Source organism: Dama dama, chromosome 5 (genome assembly GCF_033118175.1).
Source record: "Dama dama isolate Ldn47 chromosome 5, ASM3311817v1, whole genome shotgun sequence".
NCBI lineage: Eukaryota > Metazoa > Chordata > Mammalia > Artiodactyla > Cervidae > Dama > Dama dama.
Window position 1 is genome coordinate 96,762,961 of NC_083685.1, and position 15,140 is coordinate 96,778,100.

Consider the following 15,140-nt stretch of genomic DNA (forward strand, 5'->3'; position numbering starts at 1 on the left):
TACTAAGTAAAGTCAGGAAGAGAAAGACAAATATCATATGATATCACTTATATGTGGAATCTAAAATATAACACGAATTAACCCATTGATGAAACAGAAACAGACTCACGGATACAGAGAACAGATTTGTACTTGCCAAAGGGGAGGGTTTTGGGGAAGCGGGAGGTTGGGGTTAGCAGATGTTAGCTATTATCCATAAAATGGATAAACAACAGGGTCCTACTGTACAGCATGGGGAACTATATTCAATATCCTATGATAAACTGTAATGGAAAAGCATATTAAAAAAGAAGGTATATATGGACCTCCATGGTGGCTCATAAGGAATCCACTTGCCAATGCAGGAGACACAGGTTGGGTCTCTGATCCAGGAAGAACCCACACGCTGCAGAGCAACTCGGTCCGCGCACCACAACTACGGAGCCCCTGCTCTACGGCCGGGGAGCCAAAACTACGGAGCCGCTGTGCTGCAACTCCTGAGGTCGCCCTGCCCTAGGGCCAGAGCCCTGCAACAAGAGCAGTCACACAGCTAGGAGTGTGCGCGCCACACTAGAGTAGCCCCCGTTCACCACAACTAGAGAAAAGCCCGAGTGCACAATGAAGATCCAGCACAGCCAAAAATAAACAGATGTCATTTGTAAAAATCATTTTAAAAAAGCAATATATACATATAAAACTGAATCACGTTGCTATACAGCAGAAATTAATATAATATTGTAAATCAACTATACTTCAATGAAGAAAACCAATGGAATATGAAAAAAAAAGAGTTAATTAAGACAGCACATGTTAGGGGAAGATCAGGAGCACAAAAAAGAAAATAAAAATATTTAAGATATACATATATATATATATATATATATAAAGAAGGGAACTAGCAGAATTCTGGGAAGAAACACAAGGTGAAAGAAAAAAACATAGAATAAATATAAGATAAAATTAGGAAGAGTAAAACAGGGACTAGACATAGAAAGCACAGTATAAAGATTAGAAATCTAAAAGCTAATAAAACATAATGCAAACCAAAATAAAGATGAAAGGTTTAGAGGGAAAATACACAACAGGTATGAATGACTGAGAGTGAAGAACAGACAGATTAATTGCAATTCCTAAAAAAAGAAACAATGAGATAGAACAGTGGAATAGAATACATATGTTAAAATATATATAATGGAAGAAATCTCTCTTGAAATAAAAATCTACATATTGAAAGGAAAAATCAAGTATCAGTGAAAACTGACCTAGAATTGTCAACTCAGAGGTATATCCCTAAAGTTACTGGATTTTAAAGGTGAGTAAACAATCCTGTAGGCAGAAGGGCAGGAAGATCAAGCCACAGCAGTCAATGCCAAACAGCAGTGGGTCCATCCCTTCAAAATATTCAAGGAAAAAGCTAGTCAAGGATTTTTCCTGTCTGAATTCTTTTTTCTTTCTCTCTCTTTTTTTTATTGTGTTAAAATACACATAATATAAAATTTGTCACTTTAACCATTTTAAAGTATAGCAGTTCAGTGGCATTAAATACATTCACACTGTTGTGCAGACATCACCATCATCCACTGCTCTCTTCATCTTATAAAACTGAAACTCTATAGCCATTAAACAATAATTCTATATCCTACCCTTCCCCCAGACCCTGGAAACCACCATTATACTGTCGGTCTACATGATTTTGATTCTTCTAAGTATTTTATATAAGTGGAATTATATAGTATCTATCTTTCTGTGGCTTTGCATGAACCCTGACTTCTCCATTTATTCATCTTGAAACTGATTTTTTTAAAATACGGGGACTTCTCTGGTGGTCCAGTGGTGAATAATCTGCCTGCCAATGCAGGAGACACAGGTTTGATCCCTACTCCGGGAAGATTCCACACGCCACAGGACAACTAAGCCCGTGCATCACAACTACTGAAGCCCACATGCCCTAGAGTTCAAAGCTCCACAACAAGAGAAGCCACTGCATTGAGAAGCCCGTGTACTGCAAGGAAGAGTAGCCCCCTCACCACAGCTAGAGGAAGCCCACTCACAGCAATAAAGACTCAGTGCAGCAAAGAATTAATTAATTAATTAATATAAAATTTTAAGATATGGTGTGAAATAATAGTCCAATTCCATTTTTTCCCCACCTGGATAGTTAGTTATCCCAGCACTGTTTGTTGAGAAGTCCATCTTTCCCAACTAGGTTATAATGCTGACATAAATCAAGTTGCCGTGTATGAATGGGACTGTTTCTGGCTATTTTATTTCCTTTATCAGTTTGTCTTTCTCTGTTCCACACTAACATAATTACTACACTTTTATGAGGAACATAGCCTATTATTTGAAAATAGATATTCATTTAATTTGTCCTTAAGGGTGCTTTCACTTTTCTTCGACTTCTGGCCTTCCATATAAATATTAGATTCTGTTTGTGAAGTTCCATAAAGAAAACCCGTTGTGAATTTGTTGCTGTTGTTGCTCTGGGTCTTATATTGCTGTGCACAGGTTTTCTCTAACTGAGGTGAGCAGGAGCTACTCTCAAGTTGTGGTGTACAGGCTTCTCATTGCAGTGGCCTCTCTTGTTTCAGAACATGGGCTCTAGAGCTTTCGGGCTTCAGTAGTTGTGGCACTTGGGCTTAGTTACCCCTCAGCAAGTGGGATCTTCCCAAACCAGGGACCAAACCCATGTTCACTGCATTGGCAGACATATTCTTATCCATTGGATCACCAGGAAAGTCCAAACCTGTTGTGATTTTGACTGGCATTGTATTGCATCTATATGACTTTTTAAATCTTAAGCTAACTTTGTACATTTGAGATGTATCTAACCTAGTCATTTTTTATATTGCTGAATTCAATTTGTTAATATTTTGCAATTTTTACCTCTATGTTATTAAGAGAAATGCCTATAATTTTCTTTTCTTAAGCAATCCGTCTCTGATTTTGTCAAGGTTTTAACTGCCCAGTAGAGTTATTTGGGTAGGGTTTCTCTTTTTGTTGTTGTTGCTATTTTTGGAAACATCTTATCTAAGACTGGAATTATCTTTTCCTAGAATATTTTACACAACTCTCTAAAACTTCTAGGTCTGTTTGAGTGTGTATGTGATTTTTGTTGCTGTTGTTTTGTTTGCTTGTTTGTTTTGGTAGGAAGATTTTTAACTATATGATAAAATTCTTTAATAGTTTAAAATATATTTAAGTTTTCTATTCTTGAGGAAGATTTAGTTCTACTTTGGGAATTTGTCAACACTTCATCAAATTTATTATCATTTTGTATTTACAATATTGTTTTATTTATCAATTACCCTCAGCAGCAAAGGACACAAGACCAGAAATGAGAGCGTAGACATTCCCTATGAATACCTAAAACCCAGCAGCATAGAGAACAGCATCGGTAAATTAGCCCCAATCTATTCTCTTTTCAAAGACCTCAGACCACCATGATAGTTACAAAAAGGAGAAGAAAAAATCCACAAAATATCAGGGAGCTGAATCAATGAATTAAAAATTTTAAGATAATACATTAGGAATAAAGATGCAGCTGATAGGATCAGTAAAGTAAAAAACTGACTCCTTGAGAAGACCAACAAAACTGACAAACTTCTGCAAGACCGGTCAAGCAAAAAAGGATGGAGGTGCAAATAAACACTTCCAGCAATGAAAAGAATCATATTAACAGCCCTAAACCTGTTCTTCTTATAACAATTGACATAAACAGAGATAAAGGACATGGAATATCAGTCTCTGATCCAGAGATAAAGATGATGAGGGGTTTAGGGGGGTGAGGAAGGAGAGGCGGGCCTTGCTAACAGAACAGGAATTTCTGGGACTCTCACTTAAAACTTTGATACACACTACTTACAACAGCTCAGTGGTAAAAGAATCTGCCTGCCAATACAGGAGATACAGGAGACTGGTTCTATCCCTAAGCTGGGAAGATTCCCTGGAGTAGGAAATGGCAACCTACTTCAGTATCCTTGCCTGGAAAATTCCATGAACAGAGGAGTTTGGTGGGCTGCAGCTCATGGGGTCACAAAAGAGTCAGATACGACCAAGTGACTGGGCACAGCACAGCACATTTACAATAGCCAAGACAAGGAAGCAACCCAAGTGCCCATTAACATATGGTTGGATTAAGAATTATCATATATATTATCATATATCATATATTATGATCATATATATCATATATGATATATATATTTTATTATATATATATTATTATATATATATATGATATATATATATAATTTCTTCTTTTTTTTTTCTTCCCAATATACTCAGCCATAAAAAAAAGAATGGGGTTTCCCTGGCAGTCCAGTGGTTAAGAACCTGCTTTCCAATGCAGGGGATGTGGGTTTGATTCCTGGTCAGGGAAGTAAGATCCTACATGCCATGGAACAACTTAGCCCGTGAACTGCAACTACTGAGCTCAAATGCTTTGGAACTTGTATGCCACAACTAGAGAGTCTGTATGCCACAACAAAACAATAACAACATAATACAGTGAATAAGGTAGAAACAGACACATACGGCCCATTATAAATCACCCACTGCTGCCAACCTTTCAACAACTCAGTCACCATCTCACCCAGCAGGAGGTGGAGTTTGAGCTTAGAACTTGCCTTCTCAGAAGGATTGTAAAAGACAGTCTCAGAAATAAACTCTCAGAATTTTTTCACTGGTCATAAGCTTTTCTGGAGAAACTCTGTGAGGTAAAGATTGAAAGAACATGAAGACTGAGTTTCAGAAGAGGAGTGGATGAGGGAGGTTAAAAGACTGAGTCTGAGTTTATGAGTATGGGCACGACTAGGCTGGAGAGAAGAAAAACTGAGCTAGATTGTTCATCTAACAATGGACATTTATGTGAAGAAATTAAGCAGACAATTGGACCAGGATTACTGAGACCCAAATTAAACTATCAAGACTGAATATGGGTAGGCCAAGGACTCACTCCAGTCTTCAAATCATTCCACCATAATAAACAATAGCACAGAGAACTGTATTCAGTATCTATGATAAACCATAATGAAAAATAAAATGCTAAAAACGAATGTACATATATATATACACATAACTGAATCACTTTGCTGTACAATAGAAATTAACACAACACTGCAAATCAACTATACTTCCAAAACAAAAAAAGCCCACCATAATCTGCCAGGAGAATCTGGTACAATCATTCTTCTTTTACTGACAAAATCTGCCCAGGCATCATTGGACATAAGAGGCTCTAAATCTTTGTTAATGTTGATTCCTGTATGAACTCCACACCCCAAATTTTCCCATCAATCATCTTTCTACCCTCCTTTTATAAGAGGCTCGAAACACCTTCAGGAATCTTGGTCACATCCCTCTGATGTGACTTTGATCAGTTCTTACCTCTTACTCCATCTGTACTCATGCAGGGCGGGCGGCACTGTTGCACCAAATCCAGGTGGGCACTCACACTGGATTCTCCGTGAATGGTTTACACTGCTGTATGTGACATGGTGGCCACCTGTAAACAGTAAGAGAAAGGGTCAAGGGTTGTGATGCTAAGTGTTCTCTTTGGGCTAGAAGCTCTAGACTAGAGGTCACCATTTTGTCTCCGCTCTCCACAACAGCCAAGCAGCAGCTCCTGTTATTCCACTGCTGCCCCCTAGAGGGCTCTCTATTTAAACCGTGAACAATAAACTGAGGAATTAAAATGTGTGGTTCTAGAGTGTCTCATCTTCAGAACAGATGGGTTACATTTTTCACTATGTGAACTGGCTGAAATTGAAGCAACAATTCCGATTACTTAAAAAGAGGACCGCTGACACTTAACTGGATATAATGTTACAGCATGAACACTAGACGTGGCAAAATGATGAAGTTCCAGCAGCAGGCTCTGTAAATTATCAGGGATTCCTAGAGCACTCCCTCTTTTCTATCCCTGCTACAGTTACTGTGGGTTGGTTTTTGTTTTTGCTTTTGTTTGAAACCTATACTGTATAAGTAATGTTTCTTTTATTCCTTCCAATATGGCTTATTTTTATTCTCTCACTTTGTGGAAAAAAAATTAAGCTCATTTGAGATTTGCTTATTTTATTGGTTTTATTTTTAAATGCTTTATGTGTATTCTTGTTTCTCCATCTCCTACATTATCAATTCGTGTTATTTGCTTCCTCCTACTCTCTTCATGTTTAAAGCCCTCTACTAATCTAAGATTTTAATAACAGAGAAAACTAGGTGTGTAGGTACATGAAAACTCTCAGTACAATCTTCATAATTTTCCTGTAACTCTAAAACCAATCTTAAAGTTTATTTTAAAGATTAAAAGATTGGCAAGGGTATACAACAAACTATTTAAAACAGAAGTCATGATCTTAATAATAGACAAGGTAGAATATGAGCCAAGAAAGCAAGGTTACTTGAGAAAGCTAAAGGGTACAACTGGCAATGAAAATAAAACAATTATGAATATTGATTTACCAAATAACATAAAAGTAACCTTCATACAGCAGAAATTACAAGGTAAGCAAGGAAAAGGAAACAGAAACATGCTAATAAAAAGGAGGCTTTAGGGACTTTCCTGGTGGTCCAGTGGCTAGGACTCCATGTTTCCAGTGCAGGGGCCAGGGGGGCCAAGTTGGATCCCTGGTCAGGGAACGAGGTCACATATGCTGCAACTAAAAGATCCTGTATGCCGCAACTAAGACCCAGCAGTCAAATAAATAAATACATTATTTTTTTTTTAAAAAGAGGCTTTCATTTACTTGTCTCATCCAATCCAAAATAAGTTATAATTTTTTAAAAAGCTAAAAACAGAGTGGCCCTAAACAATATAATTAACATAGCAGACCTTACTAATATACATCAAACATTGCATCCTGAAGTGGAGGACACTCCGTTTTTTCAACTGTCCAATAGTATTTATGAAAATTCATCATATTTAAGACTTAAGGACTATTGCAACCCCCCACCTACAGAAATAATGCACAAACTATCCTATAATCACATTGCAACAAATGGATTTAATAAGAAAATCAAAGAGTCCTCTCTATTTGGAAGTTTAAAAATAAAACTCTCCTTCATATAATTATTGGATCAAAAGGGAAACATACCCAATACCAAGGAATTAATGGAAATAATAATAAAAATAACATAAAGAATATATACCAGAATCTATGAAACGCAGTTCAAGTAGTACTCAGAGGAATACTTAATCACCTTAAATACATACTTCAAAACAAAATGCAGAAATCAGAATTCCTCTTTAAAAGTTAGAAAATAATAACAAAATAAACTAAAGGAATGCTGCAGAAAGGAATAAATGAAAAAACAAATTATAATAAATTCTAGAAAACAAAAAAAGCAGAACTACTATATAAATCTAAAATACTTTCTTTAAAAGTAAATAACTCATTAGCCCAAACAAAACTGAGGAAGTGAGAAAGTGCAAATACAAAAAAGAACAAATAATGGAAGGAAATAAAGAGATAGAAGATATTTAAAATACACAGAAGGGGAAAAAGTGGAAGCAGTGACAGATTTTATTTTCCTGGGCTCCAAAACCACTGTGGACAGTGACTACAGCCAAGAAATAAAAAAATGCTTCCTCCTTGGAAGAAAAGCTATGACAAAACTAGACAATGTATTAAAAAGCAATGACATCATTTTGCAGATAAAGGTCCATATAGTCAAAGCTATGGTTTCCCAGTAGTCATATATGGATATGAGAGTTGAACAATAACAGAAGAATTGATGCTTTCGAATTGTGGTGCTGACTCTTGAGAGTCCCTTGGACTGCAAGGAGATCAAACCAGTCAATCCTAAAGGAAATCAGCCCTGAATGTTCACTGCAAGGACTGATGCTGAAGCTGGAGCTCCAACACTTTGGCCACCTGATTTGAATAGCTGATTCCTTGGAAAAGACCCTGATGCTGGGAAAGATTGAAGGCAAAAGGAGAAGTGGGTAGCAGAGGATGAGATAGTTAGATAGCATCACTGACTCAATGGACATGAATCTGAGCAAATTCCAGGAAACAGTGGAGGTCAGAGGAGTCTGGTGTGCTGCAGTCCATGGGGTCGCAAAGAGTTATGACAACATAAGTTAGCAACTTAGCAACAACAACAAAATACCATAACTGACTTTGCTCAACATCATGCAAATAAATTTGAATTGACTGATAACTGTTCAGTAAAATAGACTGTTTTCAGTCTAGAACTTTTCATGTATACTGTTTTGGTTTTCAGTGAGTATAAATTTCCTCCCTGTGAATTCTAAATGGTTCTTTTATATGTGCTGGTTAGCAGGGAGCTAGACTGTTGTGGAGAAAGAGAGGCAAGTTTTCAGCTTGTGTGGTCAGGCAGCCAGGAAAGGCAGGGATGCACAGAATCCAGATTTCTAGGGGAATAATGTTGTAGGGGGCATTTAACCTTGAAACACCAGCATGCATCTCCTAATCTGAGCCAATACCTTCAAAGAAAGGATACAGTGGTCTTATGTTGGAGCACTCCCTGACTATTCCAGAAGCCAAAGCAAACACTCTCTGGAAGAAAGCGTCTTCCACATACTAAGATCAAGCAATGCCTAGGAAATCCCTTGGATGGAGGAGCCTGGCAGCTGCAGTCCATGGACTCACAAAGAGTCAGACATCACTGAGCATGCAGGCAACCAATCAAATCAGTGGATTCACCAAGATTATCAAATATATAAGGAAGCCAGCCACTATGAGTAAAAATCAGAAGTAGCAAGAAAAAAAAAAAACAACAAACAGTTAGATTCCAAGGGGATAAAGCTATTAGAAGCAACAAATACAGGGCTTCCCTGGTGGCTCAGGTGTAAGGAGTCTCCTGCTAAAGCAGGAGACACGGGTTTCATCCCTGGTTTGGAAAGATCCCACATGCCTCAGAGCAACTGAACCCGTGCATCAGAACTACTCTGAGCCTGTGCTCGAGAATCTGGGAGCTGCAACGGCTGAGCCCACAAGCCGCAACTGCTGAAGCCTGCATGCCCTAGAGCCTGTGCTCCACAATAGAAGAAGCCTGTGCACCACAGCTGGAGCGTGGCCCCCGCTCACCACAACTAGAGAAAAGCCTGCATGCAGCAATGAAGATCCAACACACTGAATAAATAAATAAATAAAAATTTTAAAGTGACAAATTCAGAATATAGAACACACATACACACAAGAAATGTTAAAGAGTAAAAAGAGTTGATTTACAAATGAAAGCATATAAAAAGATGATCAAGATTGGATAGATCAGGAAAAAATATATTCTAGAAATAAGAAAAAACAGGATTGTTGAAATTAAAGTCTTAAAGGGTGGCTTAAAAAGCAGATTTGGGACAATTGAAGAAAGGATTAGAGAATTAGAAGATTTGTCAAAAGGATATATCCAGAATATGAGAAAAATTAGATACAGAAATGAAAAATATAAAAGAAAGATTTAGAGACATGGAGGATAAAATGAGAAGGTATACCATAGAAATAACTGGAGTTTTGAAAGGAAAGTATGGTCACAAGAGACAACAGAAATATTTTAACCAATATTGGTTAACAGTATTCTAGAACAAATGAAGCATTTACACTCACAGATCAGTGTATCCCAAAGAGAAAAAAATGAACATAAATTCATAACCAGAAACATTAGAGTAAAATTTTAGAATACCACAAATGAAAAGGTCCTGAAAACAGCGGTAAAGAATGAAAGATCATCACCAAGAGCAAGAGTCAGCATGACAACAGAAGTCTCAGTAGCAACAGTGGAAGCCAGGAAACAATGGGATTGGGGATTTATCACATTGAAAGAACGCACAGGTAGACCAAGAAATGTGAACACGCCAAAACTCAAATGTGTTTTCAAACTAAAAAATAATAATAAAGAGGAAATTTATGTCTAAAATTATACTTGAAAACAACTTCTGGAGTCTTCCCTAGTGGTCCAGTGACTAAGATTCTGTGCTCCCAGTGCAGAGGGTTGGGGTTTGATCCCTGGTCAGGGAACTAGATCCCACAGGTTTGTATACCACAACTAAAAAAAGACCCTGCATGCCACAATGAATATTGAAGATCCCACATGCTGCAACTAAGACCTGGTGCAGCCAAATAAATAAAGATAAATATTTAAAAAAGGAAAGAAACAATGGAGGCCAAAATAAAGTAGAATCATATTTCTTTAAGGGATGAGAGAGGGGAAAAAAAAAAAAAACGTGTTAACTCAGAATTCTATATCTGGACTGGAAAAAAAAAACTGGAGGATGATGATGAAATAAGACATTCTCAAGTGAAGAAAAACTAAGAGAATCCATTGCCAACAGAGCTGCTCCAAAAGAATCGCTAAAAGAAGTTATTCAGACAGAAGGGAAATTATATGAGCAGGAAACTTGGGTAACTGGGAATAAAGAGCAACAAAAATTTTAAATATCCTCTCCTAGTGAATTATTCAACATGTTTGATGGTTGATCACAAGTATTATAGCATTACTAGGGCTTCCCAGGTGGCAGGGTGGCAAAATATCCACCTGCCAATGCAGGAGACACGGGCTAGATCCTGGGTTGGGAAGATCCTCTGGAGGAGGAAATGGCAACCACTCCAGTATTCTTGCCTGGAGAATCCCATGGAGAAAGGAGCCTGGTGGGCTACAGTCTGTGGGGCTGCAGAGTCAGACACCACTAAGTGACTGAGGGCACACACACTCACATTATAACATTATAATGGGTTTTAATCTATGTAGATGTGATATAATAGGCTGACCTCTGATTCCATCTGCTTCTCTGAAAGCAACTGCTTGTCCCTCTGCTCAGCATGTCTTTTCTCTGCCATGAGGCTTCTAGTTTTTTTTGTAACTTCTGTTTCCTATGGTCATCTTGGCTTCTCTCCATCTTGGATGCTATGGCTACTGCCTGATTTGTCTCTGTGGTTTCCATACCATTGCTGCCACCACAACCACACACACTCACTTACTCACATCATAGCGAGAGACTGGCCCTGTTCCTTCTGGTTTGGTCAGTAGCTCCACTCAAGTGTAACTCTTAGGGTCCTAGACAGCTTATGATTTGCCTGTGGCTGAAAAGCAGTTTCATTTTGTGTAAAGTAAGAACACCCAGAGCTTCCCCTCAGCACAGGCTGTGGACGGGGACTATTTCCTTCTAAGGGGATGGCAGGCATGATGGCTGCCAGGTGGAGTACAGCCGCACTAAACTGTTAGTCTGAGAACCATGTCATGCACTTTCACCTTTCTAGGCCTTTATATGGTCTATTCTTTCTTCCTGGAATGTCTTTTCCTCTTCTCTGCCCAGAAAACTTTAAAACCCAGCACAAGTCACTCCATTCCCCCATGAGTCCTCCTTGCCCATTACATTCATTCTATTCAAGCATTTAATATACTGTTTGATCCTGTCTATGCATTTGTCTCCCCAAGCTTTTAAAAGGGATTCAGGAGATAATCGTTGCTATTTTCATTACCAAATATGTTCATTCATACATTCAGTTAGTCATTCAACAAACACTAATTAAATGTCCACTGTGTATCAGTCACTGTATCAGATATTGGGAAGCAAATGTGAACAAGGCAGACAGAATCTCTCTCCCCTTAGAGATTAGTGTGTATTGCACTGTGTGGCACATAGTAAATGCTCAATAACTTACTTTGAATTGAATTGCACTTGCTTATAGTTCCTCTACCAAAGAACTTTTGGCAGGTAATTTTTGACCTTTCTCAGACATCAAAGCCTTACACATGCAAAGCAGTGCACAGTAAAGTGGGCCATGGGTACCCGCCTACAATTTCAAGAGGTTCTTCAAACTTTTTTTTTAATCTTCTCTATTAGTGTTTATTTATTTGGCTGTGTCGGGTCTTAGTTGCAGCAAGCAGGCTCTTCCTTGCAGTGCAAGGGCTTTTCTAGCTGTGTTGCACGGGCTCTAAAGCACTCAGGCTTAGTTGCCTTGCAATATGCGGGATTCTAGATCCCCGACCAGTGATCGAACCTGCATCCCCTGCACTGGAAGGTGTCTTCTTAACCACTGGCCCACGAGGGAAGTCCTGGTGCTTCAAACTTGACTTAATCAAAAACCAACTTGATCACATTTCCCAATCTTTCCTTACATGTCCCACATCTCTGTAAATGACACCATCATACACCTACTTGCCCCAGTCAAGAACCAGGGAGTCATACTGGATCAATCTCTTTTGCCATCTCTCCCTCTTCTCTGCCCTCTCTCTCTCTCCTTTCTCTCTCCCTACCATCACCAATGGAACAACAGTCTTGACAATTCCACTTCCTTAGCATCTCTTTCACCCTCCCCCATCTCTATTCCTGCTAACCCTGCCCCGTTTCTGGTCCTTATCATCTCTCACCAGCACTCCAAAGAACTTTTCTTATGGGTCTCCTGTTTCCTTTGCAACCACATCACTTATGTCTTCCTGGCCCCAACCTCATGGATTTCCCTGAAATTTCACCAGCATCCTGGAACTCCTGCTGCCTATTTGCCCAAAATGCCTACCTTCTCCCCAATTCTCCTCCATCTCTGCCAACCTGGCAGATGCCTACTCAAATTTCAAGACTCAGTTCAACTTGCTCCCCAATAAGTCTCTTCTGTCTCCCCAACATAAACTGACCCCTCCCTGCCTTGTGCTCCACATCCTATACACAATTCATTCACAGTAGTACACAGTTGCATTTATTTTTTTATCATTTTGTTTCCCCCACCAGGCTAGGAACTCCTTGAGGGCACAAATTTCATATTCTTAACGCCTTGTGTATAATAAGGGCTTCCCAGGCAGCTCAGTGGTAAGACTCTGCCTGTCAATGCAAGGAGATGCAAGAAATGTGGGTTCTGTCCCTGGGTGGGGGAGGGGTGGAGGAGGAAATGTCAACCCACTCCAGTATTCTTGCTTGGAGGATCCCATGGACAGAGGAGCCTACTGGGCTACGGTTCATAGGGTCACAAAGAGTCGACTGGACTGAGCACGCATGCATATAATAGGTGCTCAGTAAACACTTTGTGAATGAATCCAGTAAACAAGCAAAATACTTTCCTATCTTTACCCTTCTTTTTCTGTGAAACAAGCAACCAGTCCTGGGGAACTTCCCTGGTGATCCAGTGGTTGATAAGAATCTGCCTGCCAATTCAGGACATGGGTCTGATCCCTGGTCCAGGAAGTTCTCACAGGCCACAGAGCAACTAAACATAGCACTGCAACTAGTGAGCCTGCTCATCACAACTAGAAAGTAGCCCCTGTTTGCCTTCAACTACAGAAAGCCTGCGTGCAGCCATGAAGACCCAATGCAGATAAAAATAAATAATAAATGACATTTAAACATTACTAGCAATGCAAAGAGGCAAGAAAATATTACCAATAATCAGAAGAAAATAGAGTCAATGGAAACAGACCAGATATGACAGAGATGATGGAGTCAGAAGACAAGGGCTATAAAACAACTACTCTAAGTATTACAATAAAATAATAAAGAGAGAATTAAAAATACAAAATAATCAAATGGTAGATCGAGAGAAGATAAATATAACTACAATAAACATTTCACAAGACACACGGACTCACAGATTTAATAACACACTCTTCTGTGCATAATAGGATAGTAGAGTGATCACAGTCTCAAACATTGCTAATGGGGATGTAAATGGATATCATCCTTCTGAAGGGCAATTTCTTGGTAACATCTAACAAGATCACAGGCTTCCCCGGTGGCTCAGATGGTAAAACGTCTGTCTGCAATGCGGGAGACCCAGGTTCAATCCCTGGGTCAGGAAGATCCCCAGGAAAAGGAAACGGCAACCTACTCCAGCACTCTTGCCTGGAAAATTCCATGGATGGAGGAGGCTGGTGGGCTACAGTCCATGGGTTGCAAAGAGTCAGACACGACTGAGTGACTTCACTTCTTCAACAAGATCACAAGTGTATCTACCCTTTGAGCCAGCAGTAATGTTTCAGAGAATTCATTATTCAAGTCTACTTGCACACAGGCAAAATAATGTAGGGGAAGGTTAATCATCTCCTTATTAGCTTTAGCAAAATATTGGGGGAAAAAAATCTAAATGTCCATCATTAGATGACTGGTTAAGTACATCATAGTAAATTTATTCAAAGGAATATTCTACCATTGTAAAAAGAATGAGGAAGTACTCTGTTCTGATATAGAAAGATTTCCAAAATACAAATTTAAAAGCCAAAATTAAGAACAGTGCGTTTAGTATGCTCTCTTTACGTGCATTCACTTTGTTGGCTTGTTCATGAGAAACTCTAAATCATATGACAAATGAATACCATGGTCTCCAGGAAAGATGTGTGTAGGAACTAGAAAGACTGGAACAAGAAGAAGGTTTTCATTCTCTACCTTTCTATTTATTCTAAAAATTGAAGTGAAACTAAAGCAATTATAAGTTCTTGGAGACAGTAAGTATTAGTACTATCTTATAGGAAGTGATTTGTCTTTAGGGGTCCAGAAACATAAAAATATCCATGACCTTTTCCCCATTAATTATTCTCCTGGAAATTTACTCTCCGGAAGGAATTCAATAGGGACTTCCTTGGTGGTCCAGGAGTTATGAATCTGCCTTCCAATCAATGCAGGGGATGGGGGTTCGATCCCTGGTGGAGGAACTAAGATCCCACATGACACACGGCCAAAAAAAAAGAAAGAAAGTTGAACTCATAGACATAAAGAATAGAATGGTATTTGCTAGGGGCTGGGGGATATATATATCTAATGTATAACATAGTGACAGTTGATAATGCTGCATTGTATAATTGAAATTTATTCAGAGAATAGAACTTTAGTGTTTGCACCAAAATAAATTTGTTGTTGTTGAGCCGCTCAGTTGTGTCTGACTCTTTGTGACCTCATGGACTGCAGCACACCAGGCTCCTCTGTCCTCCACTATCCATGGAGTTTGCTCAGATTCATGTCCATTGAGTTGGTGATGCTATCTAACCATCTCATCCTCTGCCATTCCCTTCTCCTTTTCCCAAATAAATAAATAAATGGTAAATATGTGAGATTATGGATGCGTTAACTCAATTGTGGGAGTCACTTCACAACATACATGCATAATCAAACCATTAAAGTGTACACTTTAAATCTATTAATATTAATATTTTATTTATCAACTATATTTCAATAAAGCTGGAAAAAAATATTTGGGAGCCAAAGTACTCGTGTCCGA

The 15,140-nt window shown here is 38.8% G+C and overlaps 1 long non-coding RNA gene across 1 annotated transcript in view; it reads right to left on the reverse strand.

The window, feature by feature from the left end:
• LOC133057141 (uncharacterized) overlaps positions 1–15,140 on the reverse strand; it is a 109,110-nt gene that overhangs the window by 44,783 nt on the left and 49,187 nt on the right. The window contains exon 3 of the long non-coding RNA XR_009692974.1: positions 5,368–5,485. This is a non-coding gene — a long non-coding RNA (uncharacterized LOC133057141). The remainder of the gene's footprint in view (positions 1–5,367; positions 5,486–15,140) is intronic.